The following is an 18,572-nucleotide window of genomic DNA, read 5'->3' on the forward strand; positions in this document are numbered from 1 at the left end:
TTATTTTGATGAGAGTCTTTTTCTTAGCACACCTTGTGCCTATACCAATAAAGAGAATGAAAAAAGTTTGTTTCTGAGCACCACGGTGTTCTTGGATCCCTATTTAAGGACTGTTAGTAACCCAAATGCATTGATGCCACTTTAACTATGTATTGAGTTGAGCTCTGCAGGGCTACAAAAAAGCGTCTTGCAAATTTGTTTTTCACTGTGCAAGGCCTGTCTCTCTCATAGGTTAACACAAAGGCTGCCTTTAAATATCCTTAAAGTGCAAATTCTCTTTGAGAGCAGATAAAAATTTGGAGTTTAGGGTCTCTGAGTTCACAATGTAAAAATACATTTTTTAGGGAAGTTGGTTTTTAGACTGTTAGCTTGAAAATACCACTTTTAGAAAGTAGGCATTTTCTTGCTTAATCCATTCTGTGACTCTGCCTGTTTGTGGATTCCCCGTCTGGGTCAGTTTGACAGTTGGGCTGTTCACACCTTTCTTCTAGACAGTGACACACAGGGGACTGGGGTGTAGCCTGCATATATTGATTAGCCATCTGAGCTCGAGGGGAGGGGAGGAGTGGTCACTCACACCTGAAAGGACTGTGGCTGCCCTCACACAATGCCGTCTCCGACCCCCTGGTGAGTGTCTGGGGCCTGGCCTGGACAAGGAAGGATCTTGCAAACACTTGAGACTTTGCTTTGAAGTTTGCCAACTTCAAAGGCAGAACTGGGTATATATAAGAAGAAGACCCAAAACCCCAGACTTTTAGAATCTTTCTGGAATCAAGAGAAACCTCTGCCCAGGAGAAGAGCTGAAGAGCTGAAGGAGGAGTATTGTCCCTTTGCTGTGTTGCTTTGCTGGACTGGCCTGCAGTGGCTGCTTCTGCCTGAAAAGAGTGCAAAGGGTAAACTTTGCTTTGTGTCCTGCTTGAGAAAATTCTCCAAGGGCTTGGAGTAGAGCTTGCCTCCTGTTGGAAGTCTCAGGGACACCAAAGACTTCAGTTTCCTCGACCTGCAGCACTGGGAACTGTGTGTTTTGTGCTGTTCAAGAGGAGAAACCACTGCGACGCCGACAACGATGCCGCTGGCCTGTACCGTGACCTGCCGACGCCACACGGAGTAGCATTGCCCCACTTTGCACCGTGACCCTGGTCTCCCCAACGCCATCATCGGAAGACTTCACCGAGCCGCTGCTCACCCCACGACCAGTAGGCCCCACACTCCAGCATCACACCGCAGCCTGGGCATCCCCGACAACGCCGCTCCTGCTGACACCGGCGCCGCTGCCTGCACCGTGGCTTGTGGACACTGCTTGTGAGGTACACGAAGCACAGTCCCATCCCGCAGCCGCGGTCCACCGATGCCAGCACCATTGACTCCTGTGTCGTCACCAGGCATCCTGCCTGCACTGTGGCCTGTGGACACCGCTCGTGAGGATCACGAAGCACCATCCCATCCCGCACCGCTGGCTTGGGCCTACCAACAACAGCGCTTCAGCAACGACGATGCCACTGCCTGCACTGTGACCTGTGGACACCGCACGTCACATCGTCCCGCTTCGCACTGCAGCCCTGACCCCACCCATACCGGCGCACCTGACTTCATCAGCCTGGAGTTCGATCTGCAATGCATGTGACCTAAAGGGCCCAACGACTCCTGCACCGACTCCGGAACTGACACCGCAACATCAGTGACGCCGCTCTCCGTAGCTCACCATGAGAATCACGACGCCCTGCAAATCCAAGGTACTGTTTGCGGGTCTTCCCTACACCTTAGCTGGCCCGCAACGCCATGGCTGGCCTGAACTTTTGGTTTTGTTGATCACGACTTCAAGGAACTGTAGTTTTGAGTAAATCTGGCAGAATTCATATTTTTCTTACTGTATGTTGGATTTTTATCATATTTGGTCTTGTTTTATATAGATAAATATTGGCTATTTTTCTAAAACTGGTGTGGTGTCCTTTTGTAGTGTTTTCACTTATTACTGTGTGTTATGTGCAAATGCTTTACACATTGCTTCTAAGATAAGCCTGACTGGTCGTGCCAAGCTACCAAGGGGGTGAGCGGGGTTATCTGAGCGGGTATCTCCCTTATCATGACTAGAGTGAGGGTCCCTACTTGGACAGGGTGCAAACCGACTGCCAACTAGAGACCCCATTTCTAACAGCGGTAATATGGTGGAAAGTACTACCAACAGGCTGGGGGTACTTTCCACCATATTATGACAATGTACCACACCGACCGCAATGGCGGTAATGGCTGCCGGGCTGTAGATATCAACCTCCAGCCCGGCGGCCTTCACTGTACCGCCTATGGGATAATGACCTCGCCTACCGCCATGGTTTTCGTGGCTTCCTTACTGCCAAAAAAACCATGGCTGTAGGCACTATCAGTGACAGGGAATCCCTTCCATGTCACTGATAGATGTTTTCCCCACCCCACTCCCCAGATTCCCCCACCACCACCTTCCTCTCCAAAACCCCTTCATTCACACCCCTCCCTGTAACACACGCATACACACACCCATACCCACATTCATCCACGCATGCATACATCCATTCACACACACATCCGCATACACCTTCATACATACACACAGACACGCATTCACACAACACAACATACACGCACTTACATATACACACACATTTGACACAGAACACACACCGAATACATGCATGCACAAGCATTCACACACACCCCCACTCCCACACACAACACCCTCAGACCCTTCCCCTGTCAGAGCACCCACTTACCTAGGTTTAGGGGGGTCCTCCGGCAGGAGACTGGATGGGGCACTGCTGCCAGCAGCAGCATGCACCAGCAGAACACTTGCCCGTACGTGTTATTGGTCATAATATGGCTGGCGGCAGTCTACTGACATGGCGCTGCTGCTGGCAGCAGTGCCACCTTACTGCCATCCGCCAGTTTGGCCATAGCCGGATTTCCGCCATCCTTCTGGCAGAAATCTGGCTGTGGTCATAATACGGCGGCTGGCTGGTAGCCGCGGCAACAGTCTTTTGGCGGCCGTCGCTGCGGTGGTAGGCGGTTTTTACTGCCAATGTTGTAATGAGGTCCTATGTTTGGTATTAGTTTGTGCACATTTTATAAAGCTGTTCAAACTGTGTACACGGCAGTATGTTTTCTGTTAGTTTTAAATGCAGACAAAATGCTGGGTAGTTTATGTTTTTCTGTTCTCCTAGATGGTGACTCTGCCAATGCCGTTCTTAATGGCAACATGCATATGACTGAAGGGGTGTCAGCTAGATAATATTGGGATTGTCAGTCAGATAGCTGTCCTTTTTGGAAGGGGTGTGTGCACACTGATTATACAAAAAGGTCCTTGAACTCTTTATTTTTGTTGCTGCTCTTTTGAATTCTGAACACACCCATCCCATTCTGTTTCCTTGTTCTCTACATGCTTCTCCTTCCTTTCTATCATCTCCTCATCTGCTGTCTATGTTTAGCTCTCTCCGCTCTCCTGTTACCTTCCTCTCTACAAATTCCTGACTCCTCTAATCAGCCCTCCTCTTTTTCTCCTGCTCTGTCCTGTATTCTTCTGTCATCAATCCAATGTTTTGCTTTCAATTTCTCTCTGCTCACCAAAATCCTTCCTGTAGTCATCACTCATTGTAATATGCGCGCACTCGCCTCACCATCTTTCTTCCAACCTTTCCCCACTTGCAATTAGTTCCTCTCCTGCCCCTCACTTTCTAGCACTCTTCTCTCTTTGCCCTCTCTTTCTTGCAACCAATTCCTGATCCCTTATATATTCCTGCACTCTTCTTTCGACCCCTTTTCCTTTTTTGCACAATGTAGAATGTCCAACTACAAGAGGTCCTTCATCACCACTCCACATCAAACCACCCAACTTTACAAGCTCTACAACTCTAAAAAATAAACTCCTTCACGTCACTTTCTCCATGTAATAGCTCCCACTTCCAAATTAACCACAACGGACTGCTGCTCCATATCAGAAGGCAACACCACACTATTACCCATTTATGCAACCCAGAAGCTATACCTCATACATTCTGTCAATTTAGTCAAACCACACCTCTTGTTTACACCATGACCACTATGCACTACACTTCAACACTTCAATAAACTCTGCATCTCACTGTACAACATCACATCACCAATGCACACCACACAAACCAGACCACCTTCACTGATAGCCTATTAACCGAAACACCAAATGACCTTCCCACTGCATTTCAAACTAACCTCATCCCTGTGCACCTACATTAGTACACTATAATAAACACTTCACAAAACACACCTAAACACAAACATCAAGTGACTACTGAGAGAATCATGCACAAATAAAGTAACATTGTACAATTCACACACCTGCTCTCTTAACTTGATTGACCACCAAAACTGTAAGATATATAGTAAATCAGCAACCACATGTAGCAACTGTCACGCCGAAAGAGCCTTATACCCAGAACCCACATCTAGCCATTTTAACACAACATTCTAATGTGCATGCGAAATACACCAAACTTGTATCATTCTAAAATTGAGCAGCCGTTAAATACACTTTAACATGGGCACCTTAGATGTCCTCTAGCATAATCATCTCATCGTAGCACAAACCCTCTCACCATACCATTTTACATGCCTAAAGTATGCTACACCCCACAAAAAATCCTTAACCCACTACCAAACTGCAACTCTTCCTAAATACCAGCCACACTCCCAATACTTAATATACAACAACATCATTAAATGCTTCCAAACTACTTCTCATCAAGACCCACGCAACACGTGGCATACCACACACAAACTCCTCCTGTTCCTACACACTAATTATATCAAATGTGTTGGAGCTGGCTCACCCCCAGATTTTTGCTTTCCATTACTCTACCTGTGTTGGCTGGCATTGACACTCTGTGCACTTTTCCCTGCTTATCAGAAGTAACATGCTTGTGCTTTCTCTCTAAAACATGGTACAGCTGGCATCTATCAGCTTGGTACTTTTAATTTACATGTAAGCCTTTGGAAACTGGTACTACATGACCCAGGGTCTGGTACTACATGTACACAGTGTCTGTAAACTAAATGCTCTTGTGCCACCTACTACAGTGGCCCTTTAAAGCATGTCTCAAGCGTGCCACTGGAACCTATACTCTAGTTTTAAACTGCCACTTCAACCTTGCAAAATAAACATTTTGCCACGCCTAAATTTCCTTTTTCATAGTTATAAGTAACCCAAAGATAAGCCCTAAGGACTCAAATGGCAGGGTGCATTGGATTTAAAAAGTTAGACATGTGTAGTTAAGTTTCGAATTTCCTGGCAGTGAAAAACTCCTACAGTTGTTCTTCACTGTTGCAAGGCCTATCTCTCCCAGTGATTAACACTGGGTTACCTTAATACATTTAATAATAGTTAACTTTAGGTTGGGAACAAAGAGATACATGCTGTTTACCCTCAAATGATTTGTATTTTAAAATCCTCTTTAATGGCAAAGTCAGATTTTAAGTTACAACTCTAAAAGAACATTTTAAAAAGTTGGTAGTTTATTGTCCCAACCAACGGTGCCTTCTGCCAGTGTCCTGGGTCACATGACTGTGAAAGCTCTTCTGGTGGGGGCCGTGTATTCCAGACAGTGAGACAAATGGGACAGTGTGGACAAGATGTGCCATCCTGGCAGAATGACAGGGGAAGGGACAGCAGCCCCACGTACACTTCAAAGGGCTTTGTCTAGAGCACATAAGCACATACAAATGGACCTGGCACTAGCCCTGCGATGCCTTTTGTCACCCCACAGAATTTGGAGCCTTGACCAGAGAAAGGAGAAGAACATACCAGAAACAGTGTTGGGGTAGGTCAGGGAATTCCCCACACAAAGCATGGCACCATGTATAAATATTGAACTTCCAGTTACTCATCAAAAAACTCCTGGACCTGTGTAAGATTCAGTAGAAAAACTGCCCTGTTGCCAAAAGACTTCCCTTATGCTGCCTACCTGTCTGAAGAAGGAAGTCTGGACCAGCTTGCCTTGATCCCAGGCTAAGCAGAGTGACTCCAAGAGTCAGTTGACTTATTGGTTAAATTAAACATTCCAAGGTTCTTTGCCCCAGATTATCATGAGAAAGATGCTGATTCTAAACATGTTGTTGCCTTTTACAGGGAAATGGCCTCGACTCTTGATAATTACAGCATTTTGCTGTAAATAAAGTATGCAGTGCACTCATCCTCCCTAAGAAAATCTAAATGCAAGTTAGTTTACTTTTCATGCTCTTCTATCATAGCATATAGAAGGCGGTATAGGGTATTTAAGTTTTTATTTTATTCTCATTGTTCTCAACGTGCATTTGTGCTGTTTTAACCATATTATGTGTGGTTATTTTGATGAGAGTCTTTTTCTTAGCACACCCTGTGCCTATACGAATAAAGAGAATGAAAAAAGTTTGTTTCTGAGCACCACGGTGTTCTTGGATCCCTATTTAAGGACTGTTAGTAACCCAAATGCATTGATGCCACTTTAACTATGTATTGAGTTGAGCTCTGCAGGGCTACAAAAACGCGTCTTGCACATTTAGGCGTTGGTGCATTGAACTAAATTCACTCCTGCACCTGTGGATGGGAAAGCAAAACCTTATAGGGCTAACTCACATTTTTTGGTTCGGTTTCATTTGAATCTGTTCATATGGTCACCCCTATTGGAGTAGCAGCCAATTACATGGAAGCCAATACTCATCATCTCAAGCATTGGGGTACTCCAATTAGTCTACGGACTATTACGCTAGCATGGGAAATGCGCCCACGAAACATGAAGAGATTCCCTTCAGGGTTGCTTGCAAGACCAACCAGTTAAAAGCGGTTTGTCGATTCACCACACCACAAGACAAACATAGGATATAGACTACATGTCTCCTTCTAGGGATGGTGCTACCCGAAGAATGTAACACAAGGGGGAGCACAGTTGTATATATTTACACCAGCACACATGGTACACCTTCACTGCCAGTTCTCCCCGAGGAACTGAAACAAGTATAGAAGAAGCATGGAGCGGCACCAGCTCTGGGTTTAGAAGTGAAAATAATGGGGAACTTTTCTACAGATTTCTCAATTATCCTGATTAACATTAAGGGAGAAACTTTGGTTCCTGCCACACAGCAGATACTGGAAGCAGTTTCAGGTTATGAACGGGAACTACCAAAAATAACCACAGACGTATACACCCCGTGGGCCCTAAGACCTTAGAAATGCAAGTTGCTAAGCCATATTTGAAACCTAAAAGTGGTGTTGAGTACCCCATTAAAGAGAAATCTGCAACGGAAGGCAAGAAGAACCAGAGGGGTAAAGAGAAAGACATACTGGATTTCTCACATCTCAGCAATCTGGTAATGGTACTTATTATTTAAGGGACTGTGAAAAAAATATAAAAACTGGAACGTTATCAGTAGTCTGATATCCGCCATCCAGATTCCTTTTAGGACACTGACGGTAAATGAGCAGACAAGGGGAGTCGATCTGAGTACCGAAGAAAGGAGCAGTATAGCAGAAAAGGTGAATCAGGATGAGAGGATGAACTTAGATCAAAGAGGAAAGAGAAAGGATTGGACTCTGTGACTCCTGTTAATACAGATCCTCTTTCAAAGCAGGACTTGGAGAAAGTACTCCTAGACAGCGCAGCAGAAGTCACAATAGTACATCAGACACTTAAGAGGTTTCTGGTGACGATTACATTTGATGATGTTTTACAGGTTGAAACTCCAGATAAACATTTCAATTCTCTTGATAGGGTTAATGATTTAGAATTACAAATTGAAGGGGACATACCACGCACGATTAAAGCTGTCTTTAGGGCTCATTTACCTGAAGATTATGATATCATACTAGCGGAGGTGACTTGCCTCCAGTCTTGACTAGAGAAGGAAGTGATCAGAATAGCTTTTTCTCCCATAGGACCTGAAGACATCAGGGAAATTTACACCAGTAAATGGGATGTACGACAGACTCCAGCTTAAACAGAAATGAAGCGGGCGGGATAAACATTGTGTTCCACAAGTCATTAACTTATGCAGTGAACCTCAAGCACAAGCTAAATAATCCTCTAAAACCGGAAGCACAGAATTGTATTAAAGCAATATTAGATCATTTGCAATATCAGGGCATAATAGCACCTTGCATTTCACCAATAAACATTCCCTGTCTCCAAACCAGACAGATCCTGTAGGAGAGTCTTACACTTCAGGAATTTAAACATACAAGAACATATGCAGAGCAAAATGTGCATAGCACAGGTTTAATGATAAAACTGGTGCAGAAAAAAATACAAAATGGCCCTTAACATCTCTAATGGGTTTTTACTCAAAATGTGGTGCTTGAAAGTGAGTATCTAACCACCTTTCTTTTCTACGGGGTGCAGTTCCCATTTTGACATTTGCATTTTGGCGATAAGAACAGTCTTGGCCTATTCTCAGCATCCATTATAGAGATCTTACAATCACATCCGGAGGCACTTCCATACATTTATGATATCTATCTTACTAATGACAACTAAGACGTACACCTGACTAATGGGGAAAAATGCAACATTATTAACATCACGTGGATACAGAATTAACTTTCTAAATTGAAGATTGCCTACCTTCCTCGGATTCTAGTTATCCAATGAGGGCAAAGGTCTGGATTCTGATTGCCCTTAGAAATGTGTTCTCTTGCAGCCACCAAACACACTGAAGAAGTTGCAATCCCTCCTGGAATTTCTTAACTTTGGGCAAACTTACTTGCCACACTATGCTAAGTGAGTGAAAGACTTGTATGACTTTTTTTCTCACACATTTTCATCAAAACAATGGACGAGCAGGCACACTGATATCTGGTGTGCTCTACAAACAGACATGCTCAAGTCAAAATATGTTCAAACTAAGGACAATAAGACCAACCCAGCACGTTGAGTCATATCAAGTCACTCTGGTAATACTCATGTGATCTTCAATGAGTCTCAGACTGTTTCTATTGCATAGAAGTCTCACCTGTATTCTCCAGCTGAAGCATGTTTTTTTTTTTTAAAGAAAGTTCCTGCAGGTATGCAAACAACTATTTTAAAGCAGCACCCTCTGTTGCAGGGAAAAGTCATGATTGTGGTTTCTTCTGTACTGGCACAAGACACAGCCAATAAAGACAGCATTCCTAGTGCTCACAACCAACACAGGAGATGGGTGCAGTGGACCTCTTCTTCAAGTGAAGTGGATGTGACGTTTCAGTATCCCACTTTTTGTACACAAGCTTTTCTCTAAAATGAACAACACATTCCTCCTACTCCAAAGGCTTTTGCATTGCGTCTTACCAGAGTATAATCCACATGGATGGCTCTGTTCAACCAGAAGTAGGAACGAAATTCAAGCATTCTGCTGCCTGTGCAGCACTGCAAGGTGTAGTTGAAGATGATGAATTCCGTCCGCAGAGCATCCATACAAAGATCGTGGTCAGCAGCACTGCACAACATGCAGAACTTCATGCCCTGTTATTTGGACTACAAAAGGCTGATCCATCAGTTCCCATACTCACAGTGTTGGAGTTACCCATCTGTGTGCAAGGGTACAACTTGCAACACTGGTGTTTAAATGGATTCAAGGATTCAAAGGAAAAATCAATTAAAGTTAAAGAACTATTGGAAAGGATAGCTGTTTTACAAGATAAGTTTGCAGTGGGCCATGGTAGGCATACTTTGGGACACAAGCGTGATGGATTTTGTGTTAAAGGGAACTGTATGGCTGATTTAGCTCCCAAAGCTGCAATTCAGACACTTTAAGTATCAGCCTTAACCAGATCTCAGATGAAGATCAATACAGAGATTTTAACACCAATACATACCACCAAACAAGGCAGAAAACGTACTTGCATATGCTCCTCCTAAATATTCCTACATCCTAAATATTCCTACACCCATAATTTAGATCATACTCCTGTAGCCACACTACTAGGATTGTGAGACAGAATAATGCCCAAAAGTCTGGTCAGATTAGATTTAATCAGGGAAGCTCATGAGGGATTAGCATCTGCCCATGCTGGGGTTAATGCAACCATAGAAATGCTACAGCAACACTACTGGTGGCCTTTTTTTCTATGAACAGACAAGAGACTATGGGCCTGATTATGATCTTGGCGGAGGGGATTACTCCGTTCTAAATGTGACAGAAATCCTGTTCGGCGTATTTAAAGTTCCATTGTATCCTATGGAACTTGTAACTCGGCGGATGGGATATCCGTCAAATATGGCACAGATTAATCCCCTCTGCCAAGGTCGTAATCTGGCCCTATGTCAGGAAGTGTGACTTTTGTCAGTAGATTAATCCATGTACTGTTAAGAAATTCCTGCCAACTCCCCTCACAATCTTCAACGTCCTGATCAGGGTAAAATAGTTGGACTACATCGGCCCAATAAATTCAGTCAAATGATATAAATAAATACTGGTATATTTGATTTATGGTCTCAATTTCTTTGGGCGCTGCCACAGAGAAATCTGAGTGCTTCCGCAGTCATAAAGGATTTGCAGTGTCTGGTCGCAGTGGAGGCAGTTCATTCATTCCGATCAGATAATGGTCCTGAGTTCCCCTCCAAAGCTGTACTTGGAGTTTTTCTATAATTCAGCAACCCGGTCAGAGCAGAATCCAATGGGTTAGTTGAGAGGGCTAATGGTATGATTAAACAAGCCTTGACCAGTAGGGTACTAAGTTCAGGTCTTAGTTGGTACCATAATCAGTATTGAGTCCAAAGAGCATTAAATACTTTGCCTAGATAAGTATTGCTAGGACCACCCCATACAATGTTCTATTTGGAGCTCATATGTATGTGCCTGGCCTAGATATTCTAGGGAACATTGCAGATGAAGGAAAGTTAGACCTGGAAAACATCTGAATGTATTATGGAGTATCCAAGAGGTCAGAGACAAGCTGTCTAAAGCAAACCTTTCTGAAACTGCCACCAACAAAGAAAACATTCCTGGTGGGTGAATCCCTCAGGTACAGGATCTAGTTAGTGAAAAGATCCACAACAAGTAAACTTCTAAAGCATCCTAGAGACCACCTGTGACAGTCTTTGAGGTAAAAGGGAAAAGAACTGTCATTCTGCCTCCTTTGTCTGGTTAAAAAAAAACAGTCAGGTGCTCATCAACCACATGAAAAAAGCACTATGTGGCTGATTCTCTACAGTGGACCATCACAAATACCATGAATGATTCAGAGTAGAACCTCTAAGCCTTTCCCTACACTGAATGAAATACCCCTTCCCAGCTGGGGATATGTGAGCACACTACGGGCCTGATTACAACTTTGGCGGAGGGGGTTAAACCGTCCCAAATGTGATGGATATCCCGCCCGCTGTATTACGAGTTCCATAGGATATAATGGATGGGTGGGATATCCGTCACATTTGGGCCAGATTAACCCCCTCAGCCAAAGTTGTAATCAGGCCCAACATCTCCAACTCTACAGAGAGCAATGATCTCGACCAACAAATCTGATGCTGTCATCACTACTATTGCAAATGTTTCATGCAACTCCATGATGTATTATGCAGTAACACCTGAGCCTACATCAATCAAACTGATGCTTTTTTGGGAAACAACATAATATGAGAATGAATCTGGGTTTAGCTGAGAGTACTTTTTATCATGTTCCAAGTTACACTGCACCATAGATTGCTTCATACTTACCGTTGGTTCCTTACTACTGTTTCTGTTCATCATACATCTTTCAACAATCACTGTTGTACTATTACTGAATGGACATTATGTACATGAAATAGCAGTTTCATAACCTGTGGTTCGTGAACCACAGCTGCATAGTTCATTTCACACAGCTCAAAGAAATCTCTACACTGCAAACATTACAGCTTATCATGTACCCAAGGGCATAGCTTGAGAAAAAGTTTCATATAAAATTATGGGACCTACTGAGGCATTACGATTACCTATTTTTTTGAAAATTTCAATGAAGGGTACTGTAATTTCAGATGACTGGGATACAGAGACCATAAAATGAAAGATGTCTGATTTACAGGTATATGCCATTTTGAATAATGAAGATCCTCATGGAACTTGGTTGACTATGAAGAAATGTAGTATTATCATAATTATGCACATTATTGCATACATCAGACTAGTTATCCTAGGGAAGTATATAATTACACACAGTTGGAGCACTGTGAAGCTCTACCTCCTAATAGTCACTCAGATCTTTTTGTATATTTTTCCTTACTTCCAGAGTGACACAACATTGCATCCCTGAGCTTTCTATTTTTCACAAAATCCATGACTTTCAAAGCTTCTGAATGCAACCAACAAGCTGATTTACTCAAATGAATTCATACAGACTCTAGCCATGCAAGGCTATGAGTTTTGGAAAGAAAATATTAAGGAGAAAAGCATTTGTGGAATACAATTTTGGCAGCTTCACTGCAAAGAGGTCTTATTTTGGGAATGCATAATACCTAAGGAAATGATTATGTATATTCAGCAGACTACCTATATGAGATTTGGTACTATGAAATACATGAAAAAAGCTTCTACTCCAAATGTTAATTTAACTCTTCTCAGTAATTGGCAATCAATATGAACATTTTTGATTCTAATATAAGTGAAATAATCAAAATAGAACCTATAATTCCACTCAGTTCCCTCCTGAAGGTTTAGCCTTATGGCCCTATGATTCCAATGCCTGCATGCGTCATTTTCTTTCCAACATATCTGGTCCTACGGCTAATCAACCAGATCTATAATACTATACACAAACACCTGTAATAGTTGCCACATACAGTGTAGGCAACTGTGCCAAAGCTGGCTAGCACATTCTAATCTTCCGGTTGTAAAACAATATATAACATCAATGAAAGAAAACATATTTTTTTCCTGACTTCTTTCGAGGACCACATCCCACTAGAAATAAACAATCCTTAGCCACCAGAATATATGCCATTTATAATGAATGGTACAACTCAGAAAAAGAAGTTGCAGAAATAATTAGGCAAATAGATTAAAAAACATGTGCAAACTATCTTTAAAGTTATTGACAGTGGCATGCACGAGCTCTCTAAGAGAGTATAGTCACTAAACCACATCCTGAACATTTCACTTTCATGACTTTTAGAAGTTTTAATCTTTAGGCTGGTACAAAACAATGCCCAATTTGCATCAGTTCCATTTGTGGAAGTTTGCTTTCTCCTACGTACGCTTAATTTAAGATGACCCTGTGTTTATTAGTACATCCAGCTGCAGAACACCGTTAGGACACTCCTTTCTGTGGGATACCATTTTGTTGCAAGGAAGGTGTAGTGCTTTCATGCCAGGGTTACATTTAATTTTATCAGCCACTCCTACTACGTCCATCTCCACAAAACATGAACTACTGTACAATGGCTCCTATTTAGTCTTAACTAATGTTGCTTGATGTGGCTTGAAACCAGGCTAATTGTATTTAATAACAGGATATAGCATACAAATGACAGTGGCTATGCACAAAAGGTTTGCACTTCCTTAATACATCAGCTTAGTTATTGTAGTTGTCTTTGTCTATCACGGGGTGCCCAGCAATACCACACCCAACCACTTCAGGTGCACAAGTCTTGGTGGAGGAACAACCCAATTTCATAAAATAATGTATCTCGGCACACCGCCAGAAAGTCCATAGGTCAGTCCTTTGTTTCCTTGTAAAGAATCGTGTAGCACCACAATGTAGTTCATCAAAGAGAATTTAATTCATTGATTTTTGTACAACTCCAATATAAACCACAGGTATTCCATGTGACCAAAGCATCCTTCAAATGAAAATACAACTGACACGTGTTTCGTCAAAAAGACTTTTTCAAGGCAAGATGATCCGTATTCACGACCCGTCAAAATATTATAAAAGTGGTTTCTAGTATCCTCCAAAGTGTGATGATGCCACAAACATATCACTTAAAATAGCATGAAATATGCAGTAGTTTGACGACCTTGATAAGTCGTGAATATCCGTACGGCAGTCCTATTTCGAATTAGACCTATGGACTTTCTGGCGGTGTGCCGCGATACATTATGTTATTGTATTTAATAACAGCTTCTAAAACAATACAGTGCTGTGGCAAGACCTAGTGCCCACAGCCTCAACATGCCATCAAAAACGTTCCTTGGCCTCATATTGATGTGAGAGGTGTGCATTTTGATGAAATTAGAAAAATGGTCGCAGTGTTACTACAAAAAGGTGTCCCTTTGACTTCAATGGCTGAACAGTGCAACCTGCAAAAAGACATAACGGCTTCTGAGATTTGAGGCCTGTTACAGATGCAATACCTGACTCACTTTGCTGACATGGTATATATGATTTTAATTTGTCAACAATGACTAGCATTGTGCATCTTTTTAAGAACGTTGGCTCTGGTCAGCTGACTGGATTTAAAGCAGTATAAGGACTGATTGCATAATTTTTCCACCTTTTGTTCTTCTGTCTCTTTGAAGGATTTCTGACCATTCTACTGCTCATCGGTTGTGGTATTGTCATCTTTCTCCTGATCCAATGAGGAAATCATTAACATGTAGTATACCTATCCAGCTGAACAAAGTTGCAGAGAGACCCTAGCACGTTATCTAAGACATACTTTACTTTCAGAACTCAGAGAGAGTTGGATGCTAACCTTTGGCCAAATAGGCAACACAAAAGTGAAAACGGTGTTCTGGTGTATAAACTGTCCTACTGAAATCATCTTTGATTTATCTTGGATTTATATCAAGAGCAACCCCCAGTGGCTTTCCTCGACATGGAAATGTTACTGCAACCACTGCATTCACACCAGAGAAAATGCCAATGCAATTGCCCCTAATACAAAATGTGAAGTATGATGGATAGAATACACCAGTGACAATCTTTGACGAGTTGCTTTCTAACTGCCTTGACTCGTTGCTAATGTTGGAGCCTTCATATACAATACTCTCATCATTACTGAGTGCCTTGACATTGGAAATGATTGCTGGTCTATGTCAAGTGCAAGCTCACAAACACAACAAGCATGCACTTACTGGATTTCACAAGGACCATACGTATGCTGCATGTGGATGGGACAATGTTGATATGTACTCAGATGAGGATTAAAAGCAGAACATCAACCTTGCTATAGAGAATGTACAAAAGAAATGAAGATTTTCTGCAAACTACTTTTAATTTAGGCCTTTTGTTTTTTAAAGCCATATGACTTTATTGGCATATTCAGTATCATGTCTGATAAGTTTAATCCCCTACATGCATCCTTCTTAGCCAACATAAATGCTTTTATGATAATGCATATTTAATAAATGTCCTTACATCTTAATGCTTGAAACATGCATGGCCTTAAGAAATTAATTTATGCATAGCTTACTGTGTTTATTCCTGCTGTTTTACGTAATTGTGCTTTAATGATGTTACATTATATTACAATTTTTGCTTTATCTATATATTACTTATCATAAGAGTACTTTATTTATATATGTATATTACATATTGTATGAGATTAGTTTAAGTATAGAATTGTATATTTAAAAGTTCTGAGAGCATTGATTTCTGTATCAATTAGATAAATCCCCATATATTTCTCAGTCCTTATGACATCATATTTCAGTCGTACAAGGTGGGGATGACATAAAAACACAAGGCCTGCCTCCATTTTAAGTAAGTAGGCTGCAACACTTTTTTCTTTATTTTTGCAAACTCATTAACATGTCTGCCTTTGACGCTGACATCAACCGTCCTTATTTTTCCAAGAACCATGAAAGTGTCAAGTCATTTAGATGTAGATATGAAAAATACCTGATGTAACATCAGTCGGGAACAAGTGCCTTGTTCTCTCAATTTCAAGGTCAAACAAAGAGCATCAGTTAAAACAGTGTAGTCTTAATTGCTGTATTTTTACCTTATTTAGTTAAAGGGATGGATTTTAGACTAACATCTTAATGTTAATTGCTTGAATTAAACATTCCAAAGGTGGCATTGGTAATTCATTCTCAGATAAGATACAGTATAAAAGGACTGCCACTTGACCACCAGCATGGAGAGGTCTTTCGTCCCAGATTATAGTGAGCCGATACTACCAGACCAAAAGACAATCCTGTCTGCCAGAGATGCTGCCACCGTATCACACTTTTTATTGAAAGCTGATAATGAGCCTGAACCTAGGAGCAGTTGCTGATGATGCTGAATGTGTGTTTGCCTCTCAAAAGGAACACAGCTTCCTTGACTTCTGATAATTACATGTTTTGCTCTTAATAGTTATGCAGTTTGATCATCCTTCATAAGAAAATCTAGATGAAAGTTGTTTTACTTTCCATGCTCTCCTAACATAGCAGATAGAAGCAGGTTTTAGGATGTTAGGTTTTTAAATGACATTTTAGTCTCATAGTTTGCAATGTACATTTGTGATGTTTTAACCGTTTTTTTTTTTTTTTTTTTTCATGTGTTGAGCAACAGGGTGCACCTGTTGAAATAAACAGGCTTTTTAGATAAAGGGGGTTATTACAACTTTGGAGGAGGTGTTAATCCGTCCCAAATGTGACGGATATACCACCAGCCGTATTACGAGTTCCATAGGATATAATGGACTCGTAATACGGCTGGTGGTATATCCGTCACTTTACCGTCACTTTTGGGACGGATTAACGCCTCCTCCAAAGTTGTAATAACCCCCAAAGTGTCTTTCTAAGCGCATCTTGTGTGTATATGGTTGAAGGGAATGAAAAAGGTTTGTTTCTGATCACCACAGTGTCCAGTATCCCTGTTTAGACACTGGTAGTAACCCAAAAGCATTGACGCCACTTCAACTATGTACTGGGTGTAGTTCTGTGGGGCTGCAAAACGTGTCTTTCACATTCAAGAATTAGTGCATTGAACTCATTTCACTTGTGTCACCTATGGGTGGGCAAGCAAACCTATAGAGCTGATCCAGTGACTGAGTTTACGCAACAGAGGTTCCTCCATGCTGGAACTTGTGTTTCAGGTCTGTTTCACTGGATGCTTTACTGGCTCCCATTATTTCTTACTATTGGATGATTGTTCATAAAGTGTAAGGCCTCAGAAAGGAGAGGTATTGAAAAAGTACCTGAGTTTCCCACAGTACCAGTTTCTACATTGCCTCAGTGTGCCATACTACTTTCCAAATTCCCCTGTTACATAATGCACTGTTTCCATTCCAGTATTCACAAATGTCCATGTCATGTTAAGGACCATTGCCATGCCAGCCACCCTGACTGTCCCTATTATGTAGATCATCAATGAAAGCACTGGTCCTTATTTCCTCACTGCATAAACTATCAACGCAGTACCAGCATTTCTCATCATTACCTCTAGCATTCAAATCACAATTGCCCCACCATTAATCCATATTGCTACACAGCACCTAAAGCATCATTACAATTCTAGGACTCCCTCGACCGCTCAATAACCTTGTTTCTCTTCTTTCAGGCGAAACATGCAGAACAAGCATATAAACTGTGACGTTGTTGATTCACAAGAACCTCTTGACCGTTTCCATATCTGTTACCATCCAGGTTGAGCCACAGATTCCCTTCTGGTGCTAGAAAATATCAAGTTGATAGACATATCTGGTGGATATGATTCTGAAACTGTGCACTGTCTTGATTCGGTTCTTGTCATACTGAACGGAAATGGCTATGCACCCTCCTTCTCACTCCAAGAATATTTATTTGCCCAGTAGTGTTTCAAAGACCTTCTATCACTCATTGTTTTCAATCTTTACTTACAGCCAAAGATCTAGCCCTCTGGTTTATACATTTTACAAGTACAAAGATGATACACATGCCTTCCTCGGACTGAAAGGTCAGAGTTGAATTCAGACTTAATGCACGCATATTCGATGCTGCTTTCAAAAACACATATTCATGTCTGCACATGAACTGTTGCGCTAACACAGTATCTTGTGTTGCTTGCTATTTCAAGACATCTATGAGATTATGTTGATTTATTGTATTTGCTCATTTAGTAATTTTTTATAGAACACACACAGGACTAAAGTGTCAGACCACTCTACATACAGCACTAGCACTTCATAAATTAGCTAGGGCAGTGGTTCCCAACCTGTGGGCCGGGGACCCCTGGGGGTCCGCGAAGCCTGGTCAGGGGGTCCGCGGTAGCTTAAAAAATGTAATTATATTAGGTCCCAGCTTTCAGTATTGACTCAGTGGGGGTCCCCCGGTTCCAATAATGATTCAGTGGGGGTCCCCGGCTCCAGTGTTGATAAAATGGGGGTCCACAGAAGTGAAAAGGTTGGGAACCACTGAGCTAGGGCAATTATTGGTTATGACATATACTGATGTAGACAAAACATAGGGGGATGTACTTTTTCAGACTTTAAAGAGATGACAGAGAAAAAACACATAGAATTTAAAAGGAAATCTAACACCATTAAAGAGCTCACCCAATATGAACTGGATTACAAATATAACAATACCACTTAAGCATGTCCATCACAATAGTGGGCAGCTCATATTTCAAAACGATCTATACAAGTCAATCCATTATCAAGCGTATGTTGTTGAAGTTGCTATCCTTGACATCCAGGCTGCAGATTATGATGAAATCAGTCCTCAAGGCCAATAGCTGA

Source organism: Pleurodeles waltl, chromosome 10, assembly GCF_031143425.1.
Source record: "Pleurodeles waltl isolate 20211129_DDA chromosome 10, aPleWal1.hap1.20221129, whole genome shotgun sequence".
Classification (NCBI taxonomy): Eukaryota; Metazoa; Chordata; class Amphibia; order Caudata; family Salamandridae; genus Pleurodeles; species Pleurodeles waltl.